This window comes from Choloepus didactylus, chromosome 13 (assembly GCF_015220235.1).
Source record: "Choloepus didactylus isolate mChoDid1 chromosome 13, mChoDid1.pri, whole genome shotgun sequence".
In the NCBI taxonomy this organism is placed as follows: Eukaryota; Metazoa; Chordata; class Mammalia; order Pilosa; family Megalonychidae; genus Choloepus; species Choloepus didactylus.
The window spans coordinates 38632701-38645530 of record NC_051319.1 but is presented as its reverse complement, the minus strand read 5'-3'; the positions used below and the strand labels follow the sequence as shown (position 1 = coordinate 38645530).

General features: G+C 35.6%; 1 pseudogene; it reads left to right on the top strand.

Moving 5' to 3' along the window:
- The window catches only part of LOC119507670, a 55131-nt pseudogene that overhangs the window by 16637 nt on the left and 25664 nt on the right, over positions 1–12830 (top strand).

Here is a 12830-nt window from a genome sequence, read left to right as displayed (position 1 = left end):
TGGAGGGATTTTGTTGTCCTCTAAGGCACTCTAAAGGAACCTTAGGCGACGTTAAGGAAAAAAATCTTCAATAGTAAAGGGCAATTTCTAAAGTGTAAAAATCATGATTCTCATGCAAGTATAAAATTAAACAGTGTCAAATATTTTATTCCACTCATTACTTAATGAGGAAATCATTAAGATGTATGACAGCTTCAAAGAGCACTGCAACAACTAGGTATTTATAGGCAATAATGTTATTGGTTAGATAAATAAAAATGGCTAACATTCAGGAGGGCCAAGTAATGTAACCTTTGGGATTATCTCTAACACAGTCATAAATCTATAAATTAAACATAGCCCTTAAGAATTGTAAGATAACCCAGAAGCTAGAAAAGTCAAATTCAGCATTATACTGAAACAGCACACGGTGATCTCTTTGTAAATCATTAAGTCTCAAGAAGCATTAAAAATGATTGAAGATGCCAGTGGAAAAATAATGAGTAAAATAAAAATAGATGAAGATATCATTAAATCTAGATGAGCAACAGTAAAATAAATAAAAATAATGTAATATTGATGAAAAATGTGAGCAGAACAAAAACATTTTTAAAAAAGGCTGTCTCAGTTAAAAATTTGTGTGTAAGCTTTTTCAGTATTTAATATAGTTTATCAGAATTATTACATCTGTGAATCTTATAGTGAAATACATTTAATTAAAAAAGGCTTCCCATGCATAAAATCATTTTCCTTAAGAAGAGAAATCAGGAAATGCAGATATAAAAATTCAGAGTTTTTTGGAGCTAACAATTTTAAATCCCTTAAGTCACTTTGAAAGCTCTAATCTCTAATTGTATTTAGCTTATGATTCTGTGAGTTCTCTACTCATATTTGATCTTCAGTAGAAGTACTTACACGTATGCCACATGAAACTGAAAAAAAGTCATCAATAATTATAAGTGAGATGCATCTCACTTATAGTTATTGTGATTTAACAAGGGCTATCACAACATATTTCAGGCCCAAAGCCCAAGAAATAGTGTTTTAATTTAGATACTTGTGACATCTCTCAGTATCAATCATTATAAATATGATAAAATTCTAGAATTGATAATGTCCTTGGAAATTGTAAGGTTGCATATTCCAAACAGTAGAGAAATATTCCTAAGAGATTTTCTTTAAATATATTCGTGCATATACTCAGTCTTCGGAAATTTACTACCATATAAAGCACCATTGAAATAATTTTCTCACATTCAGATTAAATCTTTAGCCCTACCATTTCTATGCACTGGCTCTATTTCTGTTCTAAACCAAAATAAATAATTTATCTTCAACATGACAGACCTTTAGATATTTGAGTTGTTCATATAGACTTGCCTTAATTCTCTGTTCTTTGCACAAAACACATCCAACAGTTTTAGTTTTTCTTCACATGATTTAGCTCCCAAAACCCAATCCTATCTGTTCCCAAATTTTGATCTGACTCAACTTCATCACTTCATCCATAGCCCTCTTAAAATTCATTGCTTAAATCAGAAGAAGATTCCAGTATCTTTTCAAAATTCTGTTGATTTGCTAGACATTCATATTTAGAATTTAGGCAATAGTCTTTCCACTGCTGATGGAAAGAACTAATAGCCAACCTGCTGGAAATACTAATTTTTATTAATTATACATCAATATTTAAGGCTGTGAATCTAACAGGCATAAAGGGCTCAAAAGAAAATATTTTAAACGTTATTATTTTATAGAAACCTGCTAAATTACAAATGACAGTGAACCCCTATGAATGATATTGGAAAAATAGTAACAAAAAGCCCAAAGTTAAAATCTCATAAATTATAAAACAGAATGTTTATCCATGCTTTGAACTATTTCGTGACTAATTTTCTTAAAATCTTCCAGCCAAGTTTTATAACAAAAATATTTGGTGTAATTAATAGATCCTGAATGCTATTCAGTATATCGAATAATAGGTACGGAATGTGCAAAGCAGTTACTGATATTACTCATGCTATTCTCAGACACTAAACAAGCAAGGGTATAATTTTTTATGGAATAATTTGCAGTCTTTTCTTTAAGCTTGATTTCTTTCATATTATTCTGTATTTCAGAGATTTGTTTTTCATAAAATACATTTATCCACAAAAAAAAAAAAAAGATTCAAAAGTGCCAGGCACTGTTGTCTTTATATCAATTTTTAGTCTCCTTAGAAAGAGCATTATGTCAGCTTTTCTTAATGCCTGTTTAAAGTATGTTAAAACAAGAGGGTATTAAGATAATTAGAAAATAAATAATCTGAAGTTTCTTAACTACAAGAAGAAAATTATTTTGCATATTTTTACCTGGATATAAATGCTTTTTCTCCCCAATATTTCATCACTAGTATCAGGTAATTTGTTGTTTCTACACATTATAGTAGAAACAAAAAGGCGTATAGGATTAGACTCCAGAACTGTTTTCCCCAGCCCACACAAAATGTCTGAAAAAAGTTCTACACTGCTGGGGAGATTTAACTTCAAACTTATGAAGATAATGAGAATTAAATACAGAGGAAAATAATTTCAGATTAAATAAGATTTAAAAAGAGGAACTACAAATGCATTTTCTACTCAGCTTTATTCTTCACATTTATATTCATAATAATTAAGGTAGAAGACCTCAAAGGTGTAAATGGTAGGGGATGCAGATTCTAACCCTGAAATTTCAGCTACAGCCACTCTGTGATCTTGGGCAATAATTTAGACTGTAGATATTGTTTTCCTTATGTGTTAATTGAGAGAATTCACTACTGATCCCTATTAACTTCTCCGGGATATTTTAGGTACATTCTAATGATTTCAGGTGTGTATTATCAATATATGTGAGTAATCATTTATATTATAATTTTATAGTTAAAAATACAGTGAATTTTTCAATGTCCTGAACATTTTATTAATTTATTAGGTAAATTGTATTCAAGGGTAAATTAATACATGGCAATAGTTAAATGTAAAGATATCTAGTCAATGAATAGGATAAAGTTTCTCATTGATATATTTGTGGTGTAGTGTGCTAGGCACATAAGAACACAGTAAATATTCTCTATTATTTGAATTATCGTTAACCCTAAAAACTCTCATATGAGCCCTGATCCAGTGCGGGTTTTTGATGAAACTTCCTTTTGAGAGAATAGCTTATTTCATTTCATATCCACAAACTGGTAAATACATCAATGACTGATGACTTAAATTAGAATCTAGCCAGTGACCTTGAGCTAGAAAGCTTAGCATCCTGTTATAAATCAATTTCCTGAGCTTCTTTCTTTCCATTTGGGTTTTGTTGCTGAATCCACTGTTATGTGCATGCCTGAGTACTGTTATTTAAAGATATATTAGTGCTCTTAGGCGCTACTAAGCAACTCCCAGTTGCTCTCTTGTTTCCAGGAGAATGCATATTAAATATTTATCATTAGAAATAAAAACTATTTACATGCACCATAATTGTGATTCCCTTAAAAAGAAGTTTATCATGTAAGTATACTCAATTATCCATCAGCACTCAGAGACAAACTTTTATCTCAAGATTAAAACCTAGTTTGTTAATATAACAGCATCTTTGAAAATATTATTTTATTCAACAAACAAGTTTCTGTCATTCTTTAGCTAAGTTAGAAAAGGAAAATTCTGGAAACATGTTTTGCAAACAGTAAAATCACAGTATATAAAGTTTTCTTCTGGAAAGGAATCATTCTTTCATTTATTCACTCATCCATCTATTCGTCAATTCAAAAAATATTTGTTGACTTTTACCATATCCCAGACAGAGTTCTAGGTGGGGGAACAAAACAAAGCCTCTGCTCTTAACTAGCTCATATTTTATTGCAGAAAGAGGAAAAACAGGCATTATTTGAAAAAATAAGACAGGGACTGGGTAACTGCAAAGAGACTGAAGTGTTTGTGAGTGAGGATATATTTAAATATATGCTCATGAATATTTGCAATTGGGTGGTTGAGAAAGGTGCCTCCTAAAAAGGGCCACTTGATCAACAACCTAAGACATAAATCACCAAATACATGGAAGCAGAACTTTCCAGGCAAAAGGAAAAACCAAGGCAAAGATCTGAGGTAGGAATGTGCTTAGAATACTCAAGAAAAAAACAAGGAGGCCATTGTGACTGGAGCAGAGTTAGAAAGCTGGAAGTAGCAGGAGACGCAGCTAGGAGACCTCTCCTGAGCACAGTAGGTGGGGGTGGGCCTTCGGTAGTCATCCTCTGATAGCAGGAAGTTGGTTCATAAATTTGGTGTTTCTATTAAATAATTTTTCTAAGCACATGGATTGGGGTATGTTCTAGTTTGCTAATGCTGCTGGAATGCAAAACACCAGAGATGGATTGGCTTTTATAAAAGGGGGTTTATTTGGTTATACAGCTATAGTCTTAAGGCCATAAAGTGTCCAAGGTAATACATCAGCAATTGGGTACCTTCACTGGAGGATGGCCAATGGTGTCCAGAAAACTTCTGTTAGCTGGGAAGGCACGTGGCTGGCCTCTACTCCAAAGTTCTGGTTTCAAAATGGCTTTCTCCCAGGACATTCCTCTCTAAGCTGCAGTTCCTCGAAAATGTCACCTTTAGTTGCACTTATGGTATTTGAACTCTCTCAGCTTCTCCAGAGCAAGAGTCTGCTTTCCACGGCCATCTTCAAACTGTCTCCCATCTGCAGCTCTGTGCTTTCTTCAAAGTGTCCCTCTTGGCTGTAGCTCCTCTTCAAAACATCACTCACAGCTGCACTGAGTTCCCTCTGCCCATCAGTTCATTTACATGGCTCCACTGATCAAGGCCCAACCAATGGACGGGCCAACACTCCATGGAAATTATCCAATTAGAGTCATCACCCACAGTTGGGTGGGGTGCATCTCCACAGAAACATTCAAAGAATTACAATCTAATCAACACTGACCATCTGCCCATACAAGATTACATCAAAGATAATGGCGTTTGCGGGACACAATATATTCAAACTGGCACATTCCACTCCCTAGACCCCAAAAGACATTATCTTTCCATATACAAAATACATTCATCCCACAACAATATCACGGAAATTTCGATCATTTCAGTAACAATAGTTAAGTACAAAATTCAATCAAAATCAATTATAGGTATGGTCAGTCCTAAGGGATAATATTCTTTTAGATGTGAACTGAGAACAAGTTATGTGCTTCCAATATACAAAGGAGGGACATTCATAGGGTAAACATTCCCATTGCCATAAGGAAAACCTGAAAGGAAAACAGGGTTCACAGGACCAAAACAGTTCCTAAAACCTGCAGGACAAACTCCAGTAGATTTCAAAGTCTGAGAGTCATTAACAGAATGACGTTGCATCTTTGGGGCTTGAGAGAGCAAGAGTCTAACCCTTCCTAAGGGCCTTTGTGGCAGCCCTTTCCTCTCCAAATGCTGGGGTGAGTTCTCCAACATATCCACACATTGGGGAGACCACCTTCTTGGCCCCACCTTCCTCAAACATCAGGGCAGCTCCCAGATTCCCTTCCATCTCCGGGGCACATGCTCAACCCCTTCAGAACAGTGTGGTGGCAGCCAGGCTCTCCCCAATTCCCTGGGAATGTGCTCCACCCTCTTTGGGGTTTGAGGTGGCAGAACATTTCCTGAGCATCGAGGTGGAAGGCCCACCCTCGACCTCCAGGGCAAACTCACCGTTTCCATGCATGTGGGCCACTCCACTCTCCCAGCCCAAGGCCTCTTGACTCCAGACCTCAACCTCCATGGCTCTGTCTTTGAAGAAATTTTTCCTTCAATTTGTTCCTTGTCTGTCTCCTCCAGTCCAGACAGGCAACAGCTCTGTCTATAAAGATCTCGCAAAAATTCTGTTGGCTTTGCATGAAGCACACAGGGGTCAAAGCTGTCAGGCAATAGGACTTTCCACAAATCCTTTCTGCTTAACTCCATCCAATCTTGGCTTGTACTGAAATGGTGGCTGGGTTCCATATTGATTAAATCCTCACGTTGGGCTGTAGCTTCTGGGATTCCACCCCCTGGAAGCCCATAATTTTCCAAGCCATCAGCTTTTGGTTCCTTTGAACCCAAGAGTTCAGTTCTAAGTTTCTCTCTCTCTGCTCACATTTTACTATAAGCTGCAAGGAGAAGCCAGGGTACATCCTCCACATGTAGTCTGGAAATCTCCAAAGCTAAGCATTCCAGGTTGTTACTTTCAAATTCTTCCTTCCATCTGATGACAGGACTCAATTTTGCCAAATTTTCTGCTACTTTAAAACAAGGATCACGTTTCTTCCAGTTCACAACATCACATTCATCATTTCTGTTCAAGTCCTCATCAGAAGTATCTTTAGAGTCCATATTTCCACAAACAGTCTCTTCAAAGCACTTTAGGCCTTTTCTATCAAGCTCCTCACAATTCTTCCACAATCTTCCCTTTATCCGTTTAAAAAGCCATTCCAACATGTTTGGTATTTGCAAACTCAACAGCAAAAGCATCCCACTTCTCTGGTACCAAAATCTGTTCTAGTTTGCTAATGCTGCCGGAATGCAAAACACCAGAGATGGATTGGCTTTTATAAAAGGGGGTTTATTTGGTTAACACAGTTACAGTCTTAAGGCCATAAAGTGTCCAAGGTAACATATCAGCAATCGGGTACCCTCACTGGAGGATGGCCAATGGCATCCAGAAAACTTCTGTTAGCTGGGAAGGCACGTGGCTGGCCTCTACTCCAAAGTTCTGGTTTCAAAATGGCTTTCTGCCAGGACATTCCCCTCTAGGCTGTAGTTCCTCAGAAATTTCACCCTTAGTTGCACTTGGGATATTTGTCCTCTCTCAGCTTCTCCGGAGCCAGAGTCTGCTTTCAACGGCCATCTTCAAACTGTCTCTCATCTGCAGCTCCTGCGCTTTCTTCAACGTGCCCTTCTTGGCTGTAGCTCCTCTTCAAAATGTCACTCACAGCTGCACTGAGTTCCCTCTGCCCGTCAGCTCATTTATATGGCTCCACTGATCAAGGCCCATCCAATGGGCGGGCCAAGACTCCATGGAAATTATCCAATTAGAGTCATCACCCACAGTTGGGTGGGGCGCATCTCCACAGAAACACTCAAAGAATTAGAATCTAATCAACACTGATAACGTCTGCCCAAACAAGATTACATCAAAGATAATGGTGTTTGGGGGACACAATATATTCAAACTGGCACAGGGTAGAAGTCAACAAGTCTCTTGATAGCGATTCAGAGATTTCAGGCCTGGTGAAATAACATTTTACAACTCTTTCACCAGTAGCAGTGTTGATATTTCAGGTGGGCTAAGATTTCCCTTTTCAATTGACGACACTTATGGAAGATGGAGTAAGGATACACATTTACATGCCTTGGTCATCTTTTCTGCCTTCCTTTAAATTAATTGCCAATTTTCAAAGTTCCTTCAAACTTTAAAATTATAAAAAATACAGTATAATTTTTAAATATTACTATAGGTTCTGAGCTTTTAAAATAAAGGGATCAAAGTTGAGTACTAAAAAGTATTTGTCCAGAGGCATACATTTCTTAGCAAGATTGTGTTGTTAAGCATGAGGAGAACTTTTCTCCAGTTTATGTATGGATGTCAGCTATGTGTTTCTGAGCGCCAAAGGAACTGTAAAAATCATTGTGCCTTTGCAATTTGTCTGAAGGCAAGTGTATTGAGTACAAAATGAAATTCATCGATCATTTTCAGAGCCACATTTCCCTGCTGAGAATGTTTCAGCCAGGGATAGCTTGACACCATATGGCAATTGATTGTTTTTACTGGAGAACAAATAGGAGGATTCTTCTACTTCTCCAAAGAAATGTTTAAATAGTTTATTTTGGGCCCTCTATGCCCATTAAATTCATGACCTTCATATTGCTGTACAACTGGTAAAAATTAATAATATTTCCAACAGTTGGCTATTAGATAAATCCAAGAAAAGTATGAAAACAGAATACATAATTCAAAAATTATATGCTACCTTTTGCTTTCTTTGGTGAAATTTGTGAGAGGAGACCTTAAAAAACAATACTTTGCAAAACTTTATAAATTATATGATTCTCATTTCCAACGAAAATTAATACATGTACTTCCAAATACTGTTTCTGTTCTAATAGGAAAATGTGTCCATTTTTTAGTATCATTCAATTCAACATTCTTCTGAGACTATCTTATTTGCAGATGCTTAGTTAGCCCTTAATTTAGGTGTATGGAAATAAAAATAATCTTTAATGATTAACTTGAGGCACAAGCACATTATACTTAAAGCCATAAAGCAATATTGAAAGGAAAAGTAGATTTCAGTTGCCATCTTTATTATCAGTACCCACTTTAACCTATCTGAAAACAACCTTATATGGTGCTTAATGTAAGTTGATACTTTCAGAAATATAGTCTTTAATTGTAGGTAAGACTACATGGATTAAACATGTTTTTTAAATTTAAACCATGAAGATGTTAGTAAGTATCCCAAATGGCTACCAGGAGACAACTATACTCGATATTATAGGTAAAAACACTATTCAAATGAAAAAATAAAGAAGATAGATTTGTCTAAACTCTCTCATCTATATTAATGTGAAATAGTTTGTTTCCCAATGAAATATTAATGCCAGGATTTGCCCATACCTCATGCTCTAAACTCAGCAGTCTAGCCTGGTTTGAGCAGATAATGTAATGGCCATCTCTGGAACAACCTGCACTAAATTAAACAGGTAAGCTCTGTGGAAAAATCAATTTCCTCTTCTTCCTGGTCACCCAGCTAGGTACTATTTCTCAACTTCCTTTTTTAGTTAGATGTGGCCATGTGATGGAGTTTTGATCAACAGAATGTGAATTTAAGTGATGTGTCTAAAATATATAGTAGAACAGGATGTATACTATCTAGCACAAAATTATCACTTGTATTAAGATAGGGTTATGCTTTCACAATTAGAATTACCCCCCCAAAATAAAAGTGTAATGACACTTCATAGACTTCTCACTGCGTAATTGTTCCCATTCTTGCAACCTGGTACAGACAATGATAAACCCTCAGAGGATGGTGGGTCCCACCAGAAAAACACGTGTCTTTTAACTGAGAAGAGGATCCCTTACATGTATGACTTCCTTGTTGTAATTGTCTGCATCTTTACTACCATCTGTTTACCAGCTTCTTGTTTTCTAACATAACTTCACATCTGACACTTCATTACCTGTTTTCTGATTACTTTCCTGGTTCTTCAATGATTGTCTTATCTTATGACTTGCATGCTCCTCCTATCTTCTGGTAAATGATTAATGGTGTACTTACACCTTCGTAGCTGTGAACACCTTGACTCTAGGCAATATCTTCCTCTGAACTCCACAGTGAGTTCAAACTTCTAGAACTCCTCTCAATTTAGCCAGCTTCTATGTTTGGTCAGTATATTTGTACCCCACCTGGCCTCACAGTCTAGAACAAGAGTTAATGTATCATTTTATAAAGTCCTGCTGACGGGTATGCAATATCAACCACAAAGATGCAATAAGTATCTAGTAGAGTCTGTCTGTGACCATATGGAAGTATGGGAAGGAATCAGTGTAGTGTTCTGCTTAAGTAAGTGTTCAAGCCAATTGCTTGGGTTCCAATTCTGGCTTTACCACTAATTGTTGTAAATGATGAGTTATAAGAACCCTTGGGAAATTTCTGAACTTCCTTGCTTCTATGACTTCCTTATGTCTGAGTTTTATTATCTGTAAAACGAAGATGATATTATTGTATAGTTCATGGGGCTATTATTAGGACTTAATGAAGATTTAATACATTAAGTACTCAAAACAGTGCCTGACACAAAATATTCAATAAATGCGAGCTATAAGTATTAGTGGTAATAGTAGTAGTTAATAGTATTAGTAGTACAACCAGTAGCAGAAGTGGTAGTGATAGTAGCAACAGTAATAGTGGTTATAGCAGTATTACTTTTATTGTTATTATTAAGTATGATAAACCATGGTAATAATTTGCTAATATCTTAGTCAAATCCTAGAATATCTGAGGCCTTAGGTTTCCTTCTGTGTAAAATGAAGCAATACTATGTGATATTGCTTTATCCCGTTATTTATTGTCTCTACCATTCTACCATTAGAATGAAGCAATACTATGTGATATTGCTTTATCCCTTTATTTATTGTCTCTATCATTAGAATAGAATTTCCTCTTTATCTTAGGTCTGGAAAACTCGGTCTTGAAAATTGCTTTACACACTAATTTGTTGAAAGAGTTCAATGTATCAGCAAGGTCTCCTCTATCTGTATTCTTAAAAATATTTATTTCAGTCAATCCTAATGATTATCTGATGTTAATTATCTCTCAGTTTTAAAGATGAACATCTATCAGCTTCTTTAATATCTTAATAGTTAAAGGTTTGTATAAAGTAATAGCATAGCAATGAGAAAGCAATGAAAGATAATTTGAAAATAAACACTTCTATTTGTAATTCTCAGAATATTACTCTGTTTCCTTTGGAGTCTTCCTAAATATTTAAATAAAATATTGTATCTGAGAATTCCTAAGAAATTGATTGCCACATAATTGACCCCTGTTATAAAGTAAGCTAAGATCACCCCATTATTGCAAAATAACGAATAATACATTCTTACTGAATGTGTAGGTTAAAGCATGCATATTGAAATTATTATATACTTACTTGTTTGTGGGCAGGATCAACCTGTAAGTACCAAAACAAGTAGAAATACAAAAATGAGAATCACGTTAAAATATGTTGTATTCATTTTCTGTTGCTATATAAGAAATCACCACAGACTCTGAGGTGTAAAACACCATACTTTTATTATCTCACAGTTTGTGTAGTTCAATAGTCCAGATATGGGTTGGTTAGGTATTTTACTCAGGCATCTCATCAGGCTGAAACTGTGGTTTTTCCTGAGGCAACATTCCTTGGGGTGTGTGGGGGCCTTTTCCAAACTCACATGGCTGCTAGCAGAATTTGATTCCCTGAGGTTGAAGGACTGAGGTACCTGTTTTTTTGCTGGCTATCAGCCAGGTGCCCCTCAGGACCCAGATTTTGCCCATAGTTCCTTGCCACGTGGCCTAGACAGTTCACAACGTGGCAGTTTGCTTCCTTCTTTGAGGCCAGCAGGCAGTGTCTCTCCTTCACTTCACCTTCTATTAAAGAGTTCACTGTCTTCGATTAGGCCCACCCAAATAATATCCCTTTTTCTTCACTCAAAGTCAACTGATTGGTTTCTAATCACAGAAGTATTATTGCATCAGTTTCACACTCAAGGTGAAGAGATTATAGAGAGTGTGTACATCAGAGCCAGGACTCCTCGGTGCCATCTTAGAATTCTGCCTATCACAACTGTGCACAAATTTTTAAGAACTTTATATGACACAATTCAAATTTGATAGTAGTGTAAATATGTACATAAAAGATACATGAAAGAATGACCACAAAATGTCAACAGTAATTGAGTTGGGGTAGTGAGGTTTTTTCCCTGATAATTATTACTCTCTCACCTATGCTTCCCTATATCATCTAAATTTTATTCTTTTTACAATGAGTATCTATTATTTATATAATCAAAAATAATATAGCAATTTTTATTAGTAAAAATAGAAAACAGCTCCATGTAGGACACTTTCAATTAGATTACAAACAAATGATTTAGAAAAAGCATTTAATGAGTAAAAGAGAACATTCTGAGAAACATCCTTTGGTGAGTGGTATAAACATATTATACATTTTATTTAATGCAGAGGAAATGAAAAGTTTAATCAAATTCTGACCTGCTATTTAGTCACAGTGTTTCCCTTCCACATCCGAAATTCTGATCTGTATTATTCATTAATATTTAAGGACAGAGTATCATTGAATTGAATCTTTTCTTAGCTTGTTTTGATATTTTTTGGCAGAATGGTGTTAAGTGTATTATTTCCTTAAAAGTGTGACTATTTTGTTATTTATAAACTGATAGCAATTATTTATAAACATGGTAATTGACACTATATACAGAATTTTGGTTATAAAATTCTATTCATGTGCATGCAGCTAGAATGTTAGTTTGCAGTGTATTTAAAACTTTTATCATTACAGAGACATTATATTGATTAAAATTGGCCTTGTGTAATACATTTAATAACATAAACGTTTTCTAGGATGCCATGTACAGGGAATGAACTTGTAGGTTAAAATATTTTTTTTCTGAGAGCAAATGATTCTTCTTCCTGAAGTGGTCAAATAATGAGATTGTATTTAAATAATTAGCAAATTATTTTTATCTGTGTGTGTGTGTGTGTGTGTGTGTGTGTGTGTATGCATATGTGTGTGTGTGTGTAATGCCTAGATAGATAGATAGATAGATATTTTTAAAAATCAGATCAGGTGAAAATTTGACATGGGTTTATCTTCACATTATTTTCAATCTGTATTTACAATTTTATTTTCTTATATAGCAAATAGATAATAACTGGAGTAGTGGAAAGATTTTCGGTCATCTGTTGATTTATCTACTCAACAACGTTTCCTCACTTTTTGGTAACAGAACCACCAGTTTCGCTTTCTGGAAACACTCCCCTCTCCTATAGAGATATTTTGGAGGGACCATAAACCAAATATCCTCTCTTCCCTTTGCCAAGGAGGGACATGGGCATGTCACCCTGGTTAGTCCTAAAAACTCACTGCAAAAAAGCTGAAAACCGTAAGAACTCATTCTCCCTAACTCATTCTCCCTAAGGTGACCCTGTGGGTCACAGTCCATTGCTTATTGCTTTTCTGGTTTCTGTATTTTTGAAAAGCCTGGTTCTTCAGCTTCTTCAGTGGCCCCATAGCCATAATTCCCTTTTTGCTTATGTT